The sequence below is a fragment of the Macaca thibetana genome, chromosome 19 (genome assembly GCF_024542745.1).
Source record: "Macaca thibetana thibetana isolate TM-01 chromosome 19, ASM2454274v1, whole genome shotgun sequence".
Classification (NCBI taxonomy): domain Eukaryota; kingdom Metazoa; phylum Chordata; class Mammalia; order Primates; family Cercopithecidae; genus Macaca; species Macaca thibetana.
Genome location: NC_065596.1, coordinates 18777729 through 18797110, shown reverse-complemented (window position 1 = coordinate 18797110; position 19382 = coordinate 18777729). Strand labels below are relative to the sequence as shown.

The following is a 19382-nucleotide window of genomic DNA, read 5'->3' as shown; positions in this document are numbered from 1 at the left end:
TGCGCAAGGCCCAGCAGCAGGCAGGCAGGCAGGCATGGCTGTGTGGTCTTGGGCAAGTTTCTCTCCCTCTCTGGACCCTGGCCTGACAGCTGTTCCAAGAAGTATTTCCAATGCTCCAGGTTTTCTGTTGACCCGCTGGGGGATTTCGGAGAACTCTGGCTGCCCATCTAAAAAATGCAATTTGTTAGACGCGGTGGCTCATGCCTGTAATCCCAGCACTTTGGGAGGCCAAGGCAGGCGATCACCTGAGGTCAGGAGTTTGAAACCAGCCTGGCCAACAGGGTGAAATCCCATCTCTACTGAAAATACAGAAATTAGCCAGATGTGGTGGCGGGTGCCTGTAATCCCAGCTACTCAGGAGGCTGAGGCAGGAGAATCACTTGAACCGGGGAGGCAGAGTTTGCAGTGAGCTGAGATCGCGCCACTGCACTACAGCCTGGTGACAGAGCAAGACTCTGTCTCAAATAAATAAAATAAAATAAAAAATAAATAAAACATGCAATTCACCAGGTGTCGTGGCCAGAATCCTGGCCCTTTCAGAGGCCAAGGCAGGCAGATAGCTTGAGCCCAGGAGTTCAAGACCAGCCTGAACAATATGGTAAAACCCATCTCAAAAAAAAAAAAAAAAAAAATAGAAAAGTTAGCTTGGGAGGCTGAGTTGGGAGGACTGCTTGAGCCCAGGAGTGAAAACACTGCAGTGAGCCATGATGGCGTCACTGAACTCCAGCCTGGGCAACAGTATGAGCTGTCACACACACACACACACACACACACACACACACACACACCCACACACACAATGCAATTCGAACTCCTTGGGGTGGGAGGTCCTGTGTGGTCTTCCCCAGCTAAAGTCAACTCTCCTCCTCTTGTTTCCGACGCCCTCACCTCCAGCCACAAAGCAGTAGGTGCCACTCTCAGTCTTTGTCCTTGCTGCCCCCCACACCTGTTCATTTGTCTCCACTCATGATGCAATGTCAAAGTACCCATTTTACAGAGCAGGAAACTGAGACACAGAACAGCTTTATTACTAGCCCAAGGCCCCACACCTGCTTAGATTCTGGCTCCCAGGTTCCTCAGCAGCAGGTTTCCAGCAAATCCTGATGGAACAAATGAATGCACTGGTGAATGAATAAACGCATGTATGCTCGCTCGCACACAATGCTTTCAACCGATCACTTTCCTGAGTGCCCCTCAAATGACTGCTGTCAAAGCCCCAAATGCCCCCCAAATTCCCCCCTTTGGTGATCACTTGGGCCCACCAGCAGCTGTGGAAGTTGGGAGCCACATCTGGGGTTTCTGAAGTGCCCAGAGCTCCCAAGGCAGCCACGTGTCCCTCCTGTCCACCATCCGGGCCCCCCATGGTTCAGCTCCCGCCAGGTGCCCAGTCCTGCCGCAGAAGTGGGACGGCCTTGATTAAGCAGCCAGCAAAGGGGAACGCCAGTTTGCAGTGGCTGAGTCATCCTGACATCTCCCCAGTGCTGGACCCCATCGGGGGGCTGAGGGCGGGGTAGCGGGGCGGGCGCAGACACTGGAGAGCCCCTCTGGGGCAGGTCCTTCAACATATCAATGTAGCTACCATGTTGTCAAAAATAACAAAAACAGCAGCAGAGGCAGCGGCCACTTTCTACGTGCCGTTCTGAATCTGTGCTTACACGCGTTAACTCATTTCTTCCTCCTAACCATCCCTCAAGGTGGGCACTGCTACTCTTCTCATTAGACAGATGAGGGAAATGGAAGCACAGAGAGGTTGAGCAACTTGCCCCAGGTCACACAGCCAACAAGTGGGCAGAGCCGGGATTTGAACCTCACGCAGCCTCAGTCCAGTGTCCTTGCTCTTAACCTCCGAGAAAAGGCAGTCGAGAGCCCTGGGGTGTGTGCTGGGGGGTGTCTCTGTAGCGATTCAGATGGCCCCCCGGCAGATGGACCTGCTGTCCAAACAAACATCCCTGACAATGGGGCAGAGCTCCTTCCAGGCGTTAAGGAATCCAGGTTGTGGCATCCAACGGCTTGTGGGCTGTGTGAAGTGACCTCCGGCCAGTGGAGGCCCCTCTCTGTGCTTCATTTTCCCGCTCTGCAAAATAGGGCTCAGATCACAGCAACTCCGCTGACAGGGGATGGCAGGTTGGAGGAGACGAGGATGCTACTGACTTGCTTACTTAGCAAAGGGCCTGGCACAGGGCGCCAACTCTAAATAAGTCGGAGCAGCTGTTATTATCCCCCCCGACATCCCCTCATTTGCTGATCACGGGGGTTAATTATAAGCGGCATTAAATTATACACACACAGACGCGCCAACCTCGCTTCCCCAGAACCCCTGAATTTCCACTAACTCTCAATTACCCATGTGACAGCGCGACGATGGGCCATCCTCCCAGCCTCTCTCCCCATAGCCTGCCTCATCTGAGGGTCCCAGGCTTCCAGAGCCGTGGCTTCTCAGCCACACCGGATACCCATCTGGGCATCCAGGAGCAGAAGGACGGATGCATGCGACTGACAGCGGACGCGTTGAGAGCCAGGGGAGGCGTGTTACCCAGAGCATCTCGTGTCAAGGCTCGCCGCAACGCGGACTGCAACTGTACTGATCTTAGAGATGAGAGAACGCAGAGAGGTCGGGCAACCCGCCCTAGTTTGCCCAGCTGAAGTGGGGCGGGTGGCTCAAGTCAGGGCTCTGACCTGGAACCCAGAGGGGTAACCTCATTTAGTAAGTGAGGAAGCTCCTGCACGAACTGAAAGGACAGAGGGGAAGTCACCCAGGGAGGAAGGAAGGCAGGCAGGCGAGATCTGGGAGAAAAAGGGGAATTTTCAGTTCTCCAGGTGGGAGGAAGAGACACCTGGCCCTTCCTACAAGGAGCTTACAGCAAAGATCAAAAACAACTGAAAAGCAGCAGCCACCCAGGTAACGTAGAGTACGAGACGAAATCTGTCCCCACGAAACGGGACATTTGTGATCCAGCCCCAGTTACGGAGATGGGGACGGGAGGAGGGCGTCCCCACGATCCCAAAATCCAAGCTCTGGACCCCCAACCATGGTGGGATCCACGGGAATCAGAAGGAAACAGGAAGCCACACAAAAATCTGGGTTTATTTTCAGGTGTGGAATCCCCTCGGCCTCCGCGGGGCGCTGAGGGTGCCTTGATTCCGGGGAACAGAAGAGGGGATTCCACGGCTAGCCCAGAATAGCACCAGCCCCCAGGTCCAGTCTGGCCAGGCCACGATGTTGGGGGACGGGCAGCTCCACGGGGGAGGAGAAGAAAAAAAAAAGAGAGAGAGAGAGAGAGACAAAAATAAAGCGATGTGAAAGTGGAGGGCCTGCCCGTGAATCACTCCTACCCGTTAATTTTCGCCTTTGCAGAAGTGTAAGCCAATTGATTTTTCAAATTCCCCACACACAACCCCCTCCCCAGCGCTTCTCAAATATCAGCCAGAGACAAGACAGAAATGGTACGTCGGGTTTTTTTTTTTCCCCCTTCCCTTTTTGGTTGAGAGTCTTTTTCTTTCCTTAAAGGAAAAGGTGGGGGCGGGGGGAAACCACACACTTCATATTCTTGAACCTCAGGGTTAGAGAGACCCGGGTGTCACCTGTTTCCCAGACATTTTGGGGCTGCCACTCTCTGCGTGAGACAACAGCCACCCTTTCTTTCGATCACATCCCCTACGCCTCACTTCCTCTCTCCGCGGTCCCCCTTCCTCAATTCAGAATGTCACCTGGAGATAAAATAACATGCATTTGAGCCTCAACCTCCTTCTGGCACCCCCTCTCCTCTGCCCCACAAGCCACAAGCTGAAAGCCGGCAGCTTTCCGATTCCAGACCAAGGTAAGGTGTGAAGATGACAAAATTCAGTCTGAAAAGCCCTCCAACCTTCAAACCCCCGACAGGTGCCTTTGTCCGTGAACCTGTGAATTTTTGGTTTTTATGCTTTGTTTTGCTTTGTATCAGCTTGCCACACGAATCCTGTGAGGAACAGCAGTTACGTCTTAATCTCCTCTCCTCCTGTCCCCTCCAGAGGCTAGGCCTGGTGAGCGGTTGGAGGGTGGGGTGGAGTGGGGGGTCTCTCTTCAAATTCCCCTCGCTGGGCATCTTTTGCCGCAGGGAAGGACGGAGGAAGGGCAACCTGCACAGGCTTTGCCCGAGAGGGGTTCTCATCCTCCTTGCAAATTCTAAGAGGATGCCCACCCATTGGAAGGTGAGCCAGGAGCCTGCCCTGGATGCAGAGGACAGCTGGGGACTGCCCCTTTCTGGGACCCCTGCCTCCTTCCAGAAAGCACGAGACCCTCCCAGAAGGGGACCACAGCAGTCGCCACTGCGCCCGCCAGACCTAAAGCTCATCTCAAGATCTTCCCGTGGCTCCGACCGACTCCACAAATGGAGCCTAATGGGTAGCAGGGGGAAGGAATTGCTCTCAGCCGAAAAACATTAAGCTTTGTCAATTATCCCCCAAACCCGCTGGGTTTAAAAATATCCCTTTTTATTTTTAGGGTTTTCCCTCCCGCTCGCCCCCATCCCGAACTCTCTCCACGCCCCGCTTCTTCCCCCACGCACACGGCGGCTGCACTGTCACAGAAAGCAGGTGAACGCGGGGCCACGGGGTGCTCGGGTAGAAATGCCACGTCGCGCCACCAAGTCACACCGTCCCTGCCCGTCCCTCTCCGGCCACCCCGCTAACTATCGTCTTGGGGCCATGCAGCCGCTGGAATAATCAGTGAAGCCACAGGTCTCCCCGTCTTGGCAAGTAGAGGTGTGCACTGCCCTCAGACATCTGCAAACCGCTGTTCAATGCCAACCCCAAAGGCAGAAGGGGAAACCAAGTCACCTCCCAGAAAGACGTCTGATGAGCAGAGATGGATTTGCTTCCAGACTGGTACCAGGTCTGGGGAAACCCAGGCAGAGCCCCAGGCTCTGTGCAACTCAAAGAAGAAAAAAATGGGTGCACAGTGATGGCTCCAGGTCTGCCCACCCAGATGCTACCACGAAATCCCTGGCATCCACGAAGCTTCCCCCGGTCCACGGTGGAAGTTGGGGGAAAATGGACTTGTGTCTCCAAGCAGGGTCCATGGACACTTGACAACGCCTGAAATCCCCTGTGAGGCAGGAAAAAAAGGCGCACTGAACGCTCAACCGGGGTATAAGGAGTGATTTTTTTTTTTTTTTCTCTGCTGGCAGCAGGCAGGAACCTGGGGTTTGAATGTCCCCTTCTCAGTCGCCACCACAGGCAGACTTCAGAGGCTCTCAAGGTTTCCTGGAGAGGAGGAAATCATGCCCGGAGCTGACCTGCCAACCAGTAGCACCCTCCAGCGCCACAGCCGGGCCACACCAAAATGACCTGTCACCAATCTCCTGTGGGGAGTGGGGAGGGGGCCAGTCCACCGCCTCTCGGGACAGCATCTCCGGACGGCCACTGACAGTACCAGTCTCTGTCACCCCCTGGGGGGTTAGGGGCAATGTCATTGGCCAGGGTGGCAGAAATAGAAAAGTGCGTGAGCTCACCAGGCAGCCTGGGTCTCCCACGACGTTTTGTTTGCCTAAGCCCAATTAGAACAACTCTCAGGGTGATGAGTATGGCGGGTGGTGACCCCCCCGGGGGCTGGGAGGCCTGGCCCCCGCGCAGAAGTGCATCGTCATGATGAAGGTGTCCCCCGGGCCTGGGGAACAGGGCAGGACCCTGCTTTCTGGAGGGGAAAAATGAAGACACCGCCAGTCTGCCAGCCAGAAAGAGATGCCCCACGGAAGGCTTTGTGGAGGGCAGCGGGGTGGGGGGGGGTTCCCAGGAGGGGGCTCAGGCCCAAGCTGAGGGGCTGTGGGATTTGGGGGCGGGAAGCAGCCGCCCCCAGCCCCAGCTGCCTGCCTTCCACTGCCAAAATATCAGCTGGCAGAGAAAGAAGAGCAGAGGGACAGAAGGCAGGCGCGATTGGCAGGGGGAGGGGGCACAAAGGAAGGGACCCTGGGAGGGGGAGGGGACTTATGCAAATGGCAGATTCGACCAAGTCCCTGGGACATTAATAAACGCTCCAGCAGCTGCCGCTGGTACCGCAGGAGCAGAGGCGCTGGCTGGCTCCCTTCTCCCGGGCGGAAAGCAGCAGAGAGAGGGAAGAAGGGCGCCCCAGACAAAGAGGCGCCGTCACCCCCTGCACCCCAAGGACAGCAGCTATAGGGGGGCAACCAGAGAAGGCCAGAATCCCAGCAGCCAAAGTCCGCGTGGTGGCAGAGGGGAGCCCGGAGCGGGTGGGTCCCTGTTCTTGGGACCCTAGGGGTCTTCCTGCCTCCTCCGGCTTCTAGGTGTATCCCTACTGCTCAGCCGGGACTCGGACACCTCGGACACCCGCTTCACCAGCTTCGGCTGCCGGGATGTGTTTTTAGGGGCTCGGCCAGAGGCAGAAGGGACCCATGCTCAGAAGGGGGCTCCCCTAGATTGTGACGGGGGGACAGGGGAATCCCAGCTGAGCCCAGAAGGGGGAGGCAAGGCACCCCCATGATGCGCTGGGAGGGTTGTTAATTTGGGGGATGAGGTCCCAAGAGGTAGCTGGATTTGAGGAAGGGTTGCAGAGGAAGGAACGTTCTTGGAAGCTGCATATTTAGGGAACCACGAGAAGACGATGTGAGATTGGGGAAAGAGGGTCAACCGAAGAAGAAGGTCCCAGATTTGGGGCGGGGGGGTGTGGTTGAAAAAAAGAATCCCAGTTTGTGGGAAAGGTTCCCTGATATGAGGATCCTGGAGAGAAAGCGGCCGAAGGGGAGTTCCCCAATTTGGGAAGGGGGGGAATTGCTGGGAAATGTCCAGGATTTGTAGGGGGAGGTCCGAAGGGGAGGATCTTAATTTTAGGAGAGATTCCCATAAAGAGCGGTGAACTTGGCCGCAGCCTGGCCGAACCCTCGCACCCACGGCGGCGCGGGCACTCTAACCTGGGGGGCTCCCCTCAGGGCACGCCCCGCGCCCCCTTTAACCCGGGGCCGGCGGCCCCGCCCCCGGGATGACGTCACCGCCCCTCCCCCCCCCGCAGCCCCCAGGGGGCTCCCGGAGCGTGCGGAACCCGCGGGGCTGGCGGCTCCAGGGGCGGCTTCCCCACTCTTGGGATCCCCAGGGAGCCCCCAGCGTGGAGGGGAGACTAGGGTGCTGGGCGTGCGCGTCTGCCCGCCAGAGCCCCTGGGGCTGGGGGCTGAGGTTCGCCCCTGGGTGGGGGCGCTGGAAAGGGGCGCCGGGGCCGCAAAAGGGTGGGGCAAGGCCCGAGTGCCGGAGGGGCGACCTCCCATAAGGCAACGACAGGGCCCGGAGTGTGCCAGGGGAGACGGCGTAGACTCGGGGGTCTCCAGGGGAGGGGGACCCGGAGAGGAAAGGCGGCGGGCGCAGCAGCCCTGGAGCCACCCCGCCTCCAGCCACCCGTCCCGGCTCCTCTCCGCTCCGGGGCGCCTGCACGACCCCAATCCCCCGGCACAGCGCCCCCTGCCTCCAGGACCCGCCCGGGGACCCAGGCCGGACGCCGCTGGGGCCGGCACCCGCTCCGCACACACGCGCGCCCCCCTCCGCGCCTCTGCCCCGCCCGCAGTCCGGGGTGGTGCAGCCGGCGGCGCTGGGCAGCTTCCAACACCGCGCTTCGGGCGCTTCCAGCCCAGCCCCCTCCCACGCCGCGGGCGAAGCCCCCCAGCCCCGCCCGCCGAGTGCCCCCAGCGCGGTCCCGGCCCAGCCCCTCGGGGTATTGTCCGGGCTCAGCTCCCGGGACGCAGGGGCTGGGCGTGCAACCGGCTGCAGTCGAGCATCCTCCGAGCACAATGGCCGTGCAGGCTTCCCCGGCACAAAGCCGGCGCGCTGCCCACTCAGCTGCCTCCGAGACCCCCCTTGGAGCGCCTGCATTTTTTTTTCCTCGAATCCATGATTTTTTTTTTTTTTTTTTTTTTTTTTTTTTTTGGCTTTACCTGGAGGCTGGCTGGGCTGGGCTCCCCCGGCTCTGCCCCGCTTCACATCCTGGCTGTTGCATGGAATCCGAGCGGAGCCCGAGCGCCAGCGGCTCGCGGCGTGCGCGCGCCGGCCGGGCTGCCGGGCGGGCGGCGCGAGGACACTCACTGCGGCTCGCGCTCCCCTCGCGCCGGCTCGCGCGCCCCCCCAGCCGGTGACGTCATCCCTTCCGCCAGCGCCGCCGCCGCCGCCGCCGGGTCGGGGGCAGGGCCGGCCCGGGCGCGTCACTGCGCAGCCGCGCGGCTGCCACGCCCCCCGGCCAATGGGACGGCGCGGCGCGGTCACGTGGCCCCGGGGTGTTCAAAGGGCCGCGGGAGCACGTGGGGCCCTGGGCTTCGCGGGACACGTGGGCGGCGGTAGTGTTGGTGGTGGCTGCGGTGGTGGCGGCGGGAAGGGCCCCTCGGGCTACTGTCCGTGCGGGAGCCCCAGCGTCCTGGGTGCAAAGGGCCTGGCACTTTCTGTGTGCTGCTCTAAACTCTGCCAGGGCTCCCTAGTGTCCTTGGAATAAAATCCAACCTCGTCTCTGCAGCTCGCCGTTTCACATTAGCGCACACTACCCTGTCCCCTCCCCCTGGCCATGTCAATGCTCCAGCAAAACCAGCTACTCCTTGTCTTTTTAAGAGATGAGGTCTGCCGGGCGCGGTGGCTCAAGCCTGTAGTCCCAGCACTTTGGGAGGCCGAGACGGGCGGATCACTAGGTCAGGAGATCGAGACCATCCTGGCGAACACGGTGAAACCCCGTCTCTACTAAAAAATACAAAAAACTAGCCGGGCGAGGCGGCGGGCGCCTGTAGTCCCAGCTACTCGGGAGGCTGAGGCAGGAGAATGGCGTAAACCCGGGGGGCGGAGCTTGCAGTGAGCTGAGATCCGGCCACTGCACTCCAGCCCGGGCGACAGAGCCAGACTCTGTCTCAAAAAAAAAAAAAAAAAAAAGAGATGAGGTCTGACACCCAGGCCTCAGTATAGTGGTATGATCATAGCTCACTGCAGCTTCAAACTCCTGGGCTCAGGTGATCCTCCCGCCTCAACCTCCTGAATAGTTGGGCTCAGGTGATCCTCCCGCCTCAGCCTCCTGAGTAGTTGGGCTCAGGTGATCCTCCCGCCTCAGCCTCCTGAGTAGTTGGGCTCAGGTGATCCTCCCACCTCAGCCAGCTTCTTACAGTTCCTCTAACTTGAGCATCCAAAATCATCTCCTTCTCATCTTTCCAGTTTCTGCTCAGATAAGCAGCGCCTGGGAGAAGCCCTCCCTGACAACAGCTACCAACCACGCCCCACTCCACTCTATCCCATTATCCCGTTTTGTTGTTGTTGTTGTTGTTGTTTGTTTTTGAGTCAGAGTCTCACTCTGTCGCCCAGGCTGGAGTGCAGTGGCACAATCGCGGCTCACTGCCACCTCCGCCTCCCGGATTCAAGCGATTCTCCTGTCTCAACCTCCTGAGTAGCTGGAATTACAAGCGTGCTGTCACCACGCCTGGCTACTTTTGTATTTTTGTTAGAGACGGGGTTTCACCATGCTGGCCAGGTTGGTCTTGAACTCCTGACCTCAGGTGATCCGTCCGCCTCAGTCTCCCAAAGTGCTGGGATTACAGGCGTGAGCCACTGCGCCCGGTCCCATTATCCCGTTTTTATTCTAGTTACACTACAGTGTGGCTCCAGGGATCCCTATGTGCAGGAATGAATGGATGATGGAGCACTTCCTATAGAGTAAGCACTTTACACAGGTCTCGACTAATTACCATTCCCGGCTGCCCTGGAGTCAGGACGAGCCACAGCTGGAACCCAGCTAAAACACTGACTTGCTGCATGAGACCCTGAGCCTCACTTTCCCCATCTGTAGAATGGATTTGCCTCTGGATCTCGGCTCTTATCTGTAAAATGGGGCAAGGTAGCCCCTGCTCCCAAGGAAGGTGTGATGATGAATTGCTGTAATGTGGCTGCCTGGCTGCCATTGGTGCCTGAAGATGGAATAATAAGAAAAAAGAGGCTGGGCCCAGTGACTCACGCCTGTAATCCTAGCACTTTGGGAAGCCGGGGTGGGCAGATCACTTGAGATCAGGAGTTCAAGACCAGGCTGGCCGACATGGCGAAACCCCATCTCTACTAAAAATACAAAAATTAGCCGGACGTGGTGGCAGGTGCCTGTAGTCTCAGCTACTTGGGAGACTGGGGCAGAAGAAACACTTGAACCCAGGAGGTGAAGGTTGCACTGAGCCGAGATCACGTCACTGCACACTCCAGCCTGGGTGACAGAGTGAGACTCCACCTAAAAAAAAAAAAAAAAAAAAAAGGCAGAAGTAAAAAATAAAAGGGGTATATTGACAAAGGTACAGGGGTTGGAGGGCTCACAGCCACCAAACAAGATTGCACATCAGTCCTTGTGTTTTGATCATGTCGAAAGCATTTATTTCCTCAAGGCACATATTTGGAGAAGGTGCCCAACAGAGGAACCCAACTTTAGAATTGGCTTTTTTTTTTTTCCTCCAAAATTGTTGATTCATTCATACCGGGCCAAAGATGCAGATAAACAAAAAGCATTAACCCGGGGAACAAAACGATAAGGCGGAAGTCATAAACAGGAGAAGAGAGAGGAGATAATGAATAATTTAACAAGGAACCTAAATTAAGCTTGGAGTTTCCCAGCGGCCAGTGCAGCGGCCAGGTTTGCAGAGCCTACTTTGTTTTTCTTCCTGGCAGGGTGACCCTGACCTGACCGTCTACAATCTGGCCTCAGTTTCCTCATCCAAGCAATGGGAATATGATCGCATTTTGAAGGATCAAATGGGGCAGTCTGTGCACAAAATGCTTAGCGTGGTTTCTCACGCACAGTGGGTGCTCAAGCCTTGCATAATTGGTGGAGACGCAGTAAAATGAGATGGCCGATCGTAGGGGGGTTGATCGTGGCATGAACCCCAGCCCAGCGACCTATTTGGGGAGTGACCTTGAACAAGTGGCCGCAACACTATGAGCCTAGCTGTCCCCATCTAGAAAAGGAGGACAACCACTTGTACCTCTGAGGGATTTTGTGAACAGTTGAAGAAAACAGATTTAAAATGCATTGTGGCAGCTGGGTGCCGTGGCTCACGCCAGTAATCCCAGCACTTTGGGAGACCAGGACAGGTGGATCACTTGAGGTCAGGAGTTCGAGACCAGCCTGGCCAACATGGCAAAACCCTTTCTCTACTAAAAATACAAAAATTAGCCAGGTGTGATGGTATGTGCCTGTAATCCCAGCTACTCAGGAGGCCGAGGCAGGAGAATTGCTTAAACCCAGGAGGTGGAGGTTGCAGTGAGCCGAGATCACACCACTGCATTCCAGCCTGGGCAACAGAGTGAGACTCCTTCTCAAACAAAAAATACATTGGCCTGGTGCAGTGGCTTATGCCTGTAATCCCAGCACTTTGAGAGGCCGAGGCAGGTGGATTGCCTGAGTTCAGGAGTTTGAGATCAGCCTGGCTAACATGGTGAAACCCCGTCTCTACTAAAAATACAAAAATTAGCTAGGCATGGCGGTGCATGCCTATAGTCCCACCTACTCAGAAGACAGGAGGATTGCTTCTACCAGGAGGCAGAGGGGGTAGTGAGCTGAGAGCCACTGCACTCCATCCTGGCAACCGAGTGAGACTTTGTCTCAAAACAACAACAACAACAAAAACATTCTAGCATGTGCTTGGGAAACCCATCCATTCAGGCCATGCATTCGGCCCCCCTCCCAGGTTGTTTGAAGTGCTGTGGACAACAGAAGTAAACGAAACAGTCTAAAATCCCTAGAGTTGGCTGGGCCCTTTGGCCCAGCACTTTAGGAGGCTGAGACGGGAGGATGGCTTGAGCCCAGGTATTTGGGACTAGCCTGGGCAACACAGGGAGTCCCTGTCTCTACAAAAAGTTTTAGAAGTTAGCTGGGCATGGTGGTGCACATCTGTGATCCCAGCTACCTGGAAGGTTGAGGTAGGAGGATCGTTTGGATGCGAGAGTTTGAGGCTGCAGTGAATTCTAATCATGCCACTGCACCCCAGCCTGGGTAACAGAGCAAAAATTCCTGGAGTTAACAGTGCTGGGAGGAGATAGGAAATATCTCACTTAGAGTAAGAGCTTAAGTTCTTCCCACAGCTCACCAAGCTCTGCATAACCTACCCCCTTCCCCTCCCTACCCTCCCCTCCTCCCTCTCTCACCCTTGTTCACTCTGCTCCAGCCACTCGGGCCCCCTTGCTATGCCTCCAACACACCAGGTAAGGTCCTGCCACAGAACCTTTCCACCCTCTGTTCCCTCTGACCAGGATGCTGTTCCTCCTGCTTCTCTGAAGGCCAGGTGTTCCTCGTTGCTCTTTGAGTCTCTGAGAGACCTTCCCAGACCATCTTACTGAGGTGGCCATATGATCATCTTCACCTCAGTATCAGATTATTTATCATGATTTGGAATGATATTGTATTTTGGCCATTTTGCTTGTTTCCTGTGTGTCTCCCTACTCTAGCTGTGCCTCAGTTTGCCTGTCTGTAAATGGGAATAATAATAATCTTGGTTCCTTAGGGCTGTCTGGAGGGTGAAATGAATCACACTATGTCAACCACCTGCTACCAGGTGCAGACTCAAGAGAGGATTGTCCAATAAGTGTGGTCACTGTAGGCTGGGCGCGATGGCTCACACCTGTAATCCCAGCACTTTGGGAGGCCAAGGTGGGCAGATCACCTGAGGCCAGGAGTTCAAGACCAGCCTGGCCAACATGGTAAAACCCTGTGTCTACTAAAAATATAAAAAAATAGCCAGGAGTGGTGGTAGGTGCCTATAATCCCAGCTACTTGGGAGGCTGGGGCAGAAGAATTGCTTGAACCTGGTGGGCGGAGGTTGCAGTGAGCTGAGATTGTGCCATTGCACTCTGGGTAATAAGAAAGAAACTCTGTCTAAAAAAAAAAAAAATGTGTTCACTGTAAATGAGAAAACTATGGTTCCCTAGCCAGAAACAAAAGATGATCATACAAGTCAATACAACAAGAACAGAAAATTATATAATTCTTTTTTTTTTTCCCAAGACAGGGCTTTACTCTGTTACCCAGGATGGAGTGCAATGGCACAATCACAGCTCACCGCAGCCTCGACTCAAGTGATCCTCCCAGTGCAGCTGCCCAGGTAGCTGGGACGCCAGGCACAGACCACTACACCTGGCTAATTTTTAATTTTTTTGTAGAGACAGGCTCTCCCTATGTTACCTGGCCTGGTCTTGAACTCCTCGGCTTAAATTACCCTCCCACCTCCCCCTCCCAAAGTGACGGGATTATAGGCATGAGCTACTGTGTGCAGTCAAGCCAAGAACAGAACATTCTAGTCTGATGCGGTTGCAGCCTCTGGACAGCCCCAGGAAATTGACACGTGTTAGAAAGGTGTTAAAGACACAACAGCACCAAGCTAACTAAGCCTTCCTGCAGGCCAAGGCTTGAAGAGAACCGAGGAGAGAATGTTGTCCCCAGGGGCATGGCTCAACCCTCCAAGTTCCACACCGTGAAAAACACTCAGATTGGGAGGTAGGGCATGGTGGGTTCTGGGTCTCTTTCCTGTCTGCTGACGTGGTGACTGGCGCACACACACTGAGGGTGTGAGTCATTGTTGGGTGAAAAGTTCAGTCAATAAACATTTGTTGCTTCTTCAGGAGGGTTGTGGGGGGGGGCGGGGCTCTTCCCACTCTCCCACCCTCCTCTTCCTTTCCTGCCAGACCAACCTCTGCCTAGGAGTCTCCCAGAACCTGGTAATTAGCTCCATTGTGGTTTTGTTGAGATAACTCCAAGGGAACCATCAGCCGCCCATCACTGTGTACAAACAGGACTCTTCATGCCAAGTTCAGGATTGTCTGCAAAGAACTCAGTCTTAAATTCCTGTGAGACAGGTCCAAAACATCTCCCCTAAACTTCGCCTATGCCAGACATTCCACTATCATTACACATTACTTCAAATTTAATGTTGTTCTCTCTGCTCCTCTCTCTGTCTCTTTCTCCCCACAAATTCCTTCAAACACCAAAGAGAAGAGGAGCAAATAGGAACATCCCATTTGCTGTACACCTGCTCTGTGCTGGGCTCCATTTGGGGTTCACTTGGCGGTCCCCTGATTTAGCTGATTGGGTAAGTGTTGGAGGATTTGGGGAGGCATGGGTTAGTAAAACACTCAACAAACTATGCATAGAATGAAACTTTCTCAACCTAATAAAAGGCATCTACAGTCAATATCATACTTTATGGTGAAAGACTGGATGTTTTCCCTCTAAGATCAGGAACAAGGTGAGAATGCTCCCTCCCACCACTTCTATTCAACATTGTACTGAAACCTATAACCAGGCAACTAGGCGAGAAAATAAAATAAAAGGCATTCATATTGGAAAGGAAGAAATTGAACTCTCTCTATTTGCACATGACATCATTTTGCATGTAGAAAATCCTAAGGGATCCACTAAAAACCTATTAAAACTAGTAAATGAATTCATCAAGGCAGCAAGATATGAAATCAATACACAAAAATCCATTGTATTTCCTATGCAGTGACAATGAACAAACCAAATGAAATTAAGAAACCAATTCTATTTACAATTGATGAAAAAGAATAAAATACTTAGGAATATATTTCCAAAAGAAGTGCAAAACTTATACTATAAAAATAACAAAACGTTGAAAGATTAAAGAAGACTTAAATAAATGGAAAGACATCCCATGCTCATGGATTGGAAGAATAATATTGTTAAGATGTCTATACTCCCCCAATTGATCTAAAGATTCAACCCAATCCCCATCAAAATTTCAGTTAGCTTCTTTGCAGAAATTGGCAAGCTGATCCTCAAATTCATGTGAAAATGTTCAAGGAACTTAGAACAGCCAAAACAATCTTGAAAAAGAACAAAATTGGAGGACTCGGATTTCCCAATTTCAAAACTTATTACAAACCTACTGTAACCAGGACAATGACATACTGGCGTAAGGATAGACATACAGATCAATGGGGTAGAATTGAGAGTGCAGAATAAACCCTCATATCTATGGTGAATTGATTTTCATCAAGTTGTCAATTCAGTGGGAAAACAATAGTCTTTTCAACAAGTGGGGCCAGGACAATTCCATATTCACATGTAAAAGAATGAAGTTGAACCGCCACCTCACACCATATACAAAAATCAACTCAACATGGATGATAGACCTAAATGTAAGAGCTTAAACTATAAAACTCTTAGGAAAGAATGCAGAGGAATAAATCTTAATGATCTTGAATTAGGCAATGGATTCTTTTGAGGTTTCTTTCCAGGTGATTAAAATGTTCTAAAATTAAAATGTTAAAAATGTTCTAAAATGAAATAAAATTTAAAAAAAATTTCTAAAATATGGATGATTGGTGATGGTGATGTCCCTTATACAAAGGGGAAATTTGGACAGAGACAGACCCACATAGAGGGGAGATGATGTGAAGAGATACAAGGAGAAGGCAGCCATCTGCAAGCCAAGGTGCGAGGCCTTGGAGTAACCAATCCTGGCTGGGTGCGATGGCTCGCGCCTGTAATTCCAGCCCTTTGGGAGGCCAAGGCGGGTGGATCACCTGAGGTAAGGAGTCTGAGACTAGCCTAGCCAACATGGAGAAACCCTGTCTCTACTAAAAAAAAAACAAAAAATTAGCCAGGTGTGGGCGGTGGTGGGCACCTGTAATCCCAGCTACTTGGGAGGCTGAGGCAGGAGAATCACTTGATCCTGGGAGGCAGAGGTCGCAGTGAGCTGAGATCACATTATTGCACTCCAGCCTGGGCAACAAGAGTGAAACTCTGTCTCCAAAAAAAAAGAAAAATTGTTTTTGCCATGTTGGCCAGGCTGGTCTTGAACTTATGACCTCAGGTGATCCACCCACCTCGGCCTCCCAAAGTGCTGGGATTATGGGCATGAGCCACCACACCTGGCCAGGATTTGTTACTTCTGAGGCCTCTACTCCTTGGTTTGCAGACTGCCGCCTTCTCCCTGTGTCTCTTCTTCACATCATCTTCCCTCTACGTGGGTCTGTCTCTGTATCCAAATTTCCCCTTTGTATAAGGACACCCATCATATTGGATCAGGACCCACCCTAATGCCCTCATTTTAACTTTACTTCTGTAAAGACCGTATTTCCAAATAAGGTCACATTCTGAGGTCCTAGGGGTTAGGACTTCAACATCTCTTTTGGGGGAATGCAGTTCAACCCCATAAAAGACCCTTTCCCTGACAGTGGCTTCACTGATACCCCTCAAGGACTTTACCTACTCCTGGACCAGGAGCTTGACATCCCCATGACATACAGCAAGAGATGCTAGACCCTAGCCCAAAATCCATGAGCACCCTTTGTTGATTGCAGTAAGATCCAGGTTAGTGGGGAGGCAGGGGATGCCATGCAGCCAGCCTCTCAGCTCTGGGGCCTGTCTGGCCCTTGAAAAGATCAAGGGGCTTTATTCTCTCACTCTTTCTGGGGGATGCAATGACAAATTCAAATCAGGCCTCTGTTGTCTCCTGCCAGCTGGCAGTGCAGGTGGGGCCTCTTGGTTCATCCCTTCTCAAGGAGAGAGGCTTGGATTCTCCACCAGGTGGGGTCTGTGCTGGGTGTTGTGTGCAGAGTCAGAGGGACATGCCTGACAATGCCATCTGGACCCCTGCCACAAGCCTCACCAAGCCAAGGGCCTTCCAGGGCCATCAATGTGGGCCCCGAGTGTGGCACTTGAAACTTTGAGAGGCTACAATTTTTTTTTTTTTTTTTTTTTTTTTTTTTTTTTTTTTTTTTGAGAGAGAGTCTCAGTTTGTCACTTGGGCTGGAGTGTAGTTGCATGATCATAGCTCACTGCAGCCTCAAACTCATGTACTCAAACAACCCTCCCACCTTAGCCTCCAAGTAGCTGGACTTACAGGTGTGCACGCCAGCCCGCCCATCTCATTTTTGTATTTTTTTTCTTTTTTGAGATGGAGTCTCGTTCTGTCACCAGGCTGGAGTGCAGTGGCACGATCTTGGCTCACTGCAACCTCTCCCTCCCGAGTTCAAGTGATTCTCCTGCCTCAGCCTCCTGAGTAACTGGGACTAGAGGCCCGTGCCGCCACGCCTGGCTAATTTTTGTATTTTTGGTAGAGACGGGGTTTCACCCTGTTGGCCAGAATGGTCTCGATCTCTTGACCTCATGATCCGCCCACTTCGGGCTCCCAAAATGCATTTTTGTATTTTTTTTTGTAGTGATGGGGGGTTTCACCATGTTGCCCAGGTTGGTCTGGAACTCCTGGGCTCAAGCGATCCTGACACTTCAGCCTCCTGAGTTGCTGGGACTACAGACATGTGCCACTACGCCCAGATAATTAATTTTTTTTTTTTCTGTAAACATGGGGTCTCGTTGTGTTGCCTAGGCTGATCTCGAACTCCTGGCCTCAAGTGGTCCTCCATCCTCAGCCTCCTGGAGCCCTGGGATTACAGATGTGAGCCACCATGCTGGCCTCACAAAGTGATTTTAAGTTCTAGGCACGGAGCATGAAACACTACGGAATCATTGCCTGCCAGTTATTCACCTCTAAGAACAGGATTTTCCTTGAGCTTGTTAATGTCCCTAGGATTTGTTAATTTCATGGCTGGGTCTTTATTGTTTTTCTTTGTAACTTTTCATCTTATTTATTCATTTGACTTGTTACATTGTTACTTGCATTTGTGTTTTCATTCCATTGATACTTGGATCCAGCCCTGGAGACATGACCTAGTTTCTTTCAGGCTGAGTGCGGTGGCTCACACTTGTAATCCCAACACTTCGGGAGACCTAGGTGGGTGGATTGCCTGAACTCGGGAGTTTGAGACCAGCCTGGCTAACATGGTGAAATCACGTCTCTACTAAAAATACAAAAATTAGCCTGGTGCGGTGGCTCACACCTGTAATCCCAGCTAACTGGGAGGCTGAGGCAGGAGAATCACTTGAACCTGGAGGTGGAGGTTGCAGTGAGCTGAGATCATGCTACTGCACTCCAGACTTGGACAGAGGAGACTCCATCTAAAAAGAGAAGAAGAAGAAGAAGAAGAAGAAGAAGAAGAAGAAGAAGAAGAAGAAGAAGAAGGAGAAGGAGGAAGGAGGAAGGAGGAAGGAGGAAGGAGGAAGGAGGAAGGAGGAAGGAGGAAGGAGGAAGGAGGAAGGAGGAAGGAGGAAGGAGGAAGGAGGAAGGAGGAAGGAGGAAGGAGGAAGGAGGAAGGAGGAAGGAGGAAGAAGGAAGAAGAAGGAGGAGGGACATTTATTTAGGCCAGGTGTGGTGACTCACACCTATTATCCCAGCACTTTGGGAGGCTGAGGCAGGTAGATCACCTGAGGTCAGGAGTTTGAGACCAGCCTGGCCAACAAAATGAAACCTCATTTCTACTAAAAATACAAAAATTAGCCAGGCATGCTAGTGCCCACCTGTAATCCCAGCTCCTCCAGAAGCTGAGGCAGGAGAATTGCTTGAGCCCAGAAAGCGGAGATTGCAGTGAGCTGAGATTGCGCCACTGCACTCCAGCCTGGGTGACAGAGTGAGACCCTGTCTCAATAAATAAATAAAAAATAAAAAGACATTTAGTTACTGTATTAGTCCGTCCTCACATTGCTGTAAGGAAATACCTGAGACTGAGTAATTAATAAAGAAAAGAGCTTTAATTGACTTACGGTTCCACATGGCTGGGGGAAGCCTCAGGAAACTTACAATCAAGGTGGAAGGCACCTCTTCACAGGGTGGCAGGAGAGCGACCGAGAGAGGGAGAAACTTGCCAAGCATTTATAAAACCATCAGATCTCGTGAGAACTCACTCACTATCAGGAGAACAGCATGGGGAAACTGCCCCCATGATCCAATCATTTCCCACCAGGTGCCTCCCACGACAAATGTGGATTGTAGGGATTACAATTCAAGAGGAGGTCAGGTAATGGCTCACACCTGTCATCCCAGCACTTTGGAAGGCTAAGGGAGACGGATCACCTGAGGTCAGAAGTTCGAGACCAGCCTGGCCAACAGGGTGAAGCCCCGCCTCTATCGGGGGAAAAAAAAAGGGAGGGGGGGCCGGGTGTGATGGCTCATGCCTGTAATCCCAGCACTTTGGGAGGCTGAGGTGAGCAGATCATGAGGTCAGGAGATCGAAGCCATCCTGGCTAACACAGTGAAACCCCATCTCTTCTAAATATACAAAAAATTAGCCGAGCATGGTGGCGGGTGCCTGTAGTCCCAGCTACTCGGGAGGCTGAGGCAGGAGAATGGTGTGAACCCAGGAGGTGGACCTTACAGTGAGCCAAGATGGCGCCACTGCACTCCAGCCTGGACGACAGAGCAAGACTCCATCTCAGAAAGAAAAAAAAAAAAAAAATAGCTGGGCATGCTGGCGTGCACCCGTGGTCCCAGCTACTCCAGAGGCTGAAGTGGGAGAATTGCTTGAACCCAGGAGGCAGAAGTCGCAGTGAGCCG

At 53.0% G+C, this 19382-nt stretch overlaps 2 protein-coding genes across 3 annotated transcripts in view; one reads left to right on the top strand and one right to left on the bottom strand.

Annotated features, from left to right (window-relative positions):
- Positions 1 to 8093, bottom strand: part of PTPRS (protein tyrosine phosphatase receptor type S) — a 138867-nt gene extending 130774 nt beyond the window's left edge. Inside the window, exon 1 of the mRNA XM_050771030.1 lies at positions 7911 to 8093. The gene's annotated coding sequence lies outside the window, so the exon portion shown is untranslated. The remainder of the gene's footprint in view (positions 1 to 7910) is intronic.
- The window catches only part of RPL36 (ribosomal protein L36), a 459247-nt gene that overhangs the window by 104581 nt on the left and 335284 nt on the right, over positions 1 to 19382 (top strand). The window contains exon 1 of one of the 2 annotated variants that reach the window (XM_050770935.1): positions 6757 to 6760. The exons of the other annotated variant lie outside the window; for it this stretch is intronic. The gene's annotated coding sequence lies outside the window, so the exon portion shown is untranslated. Of the gene's footprint in view, positions 1 to 6756; positions 6761 to 19382 lie in introns of those variants that run through there. 2 annotated transcript variants of the gene reach the window in all.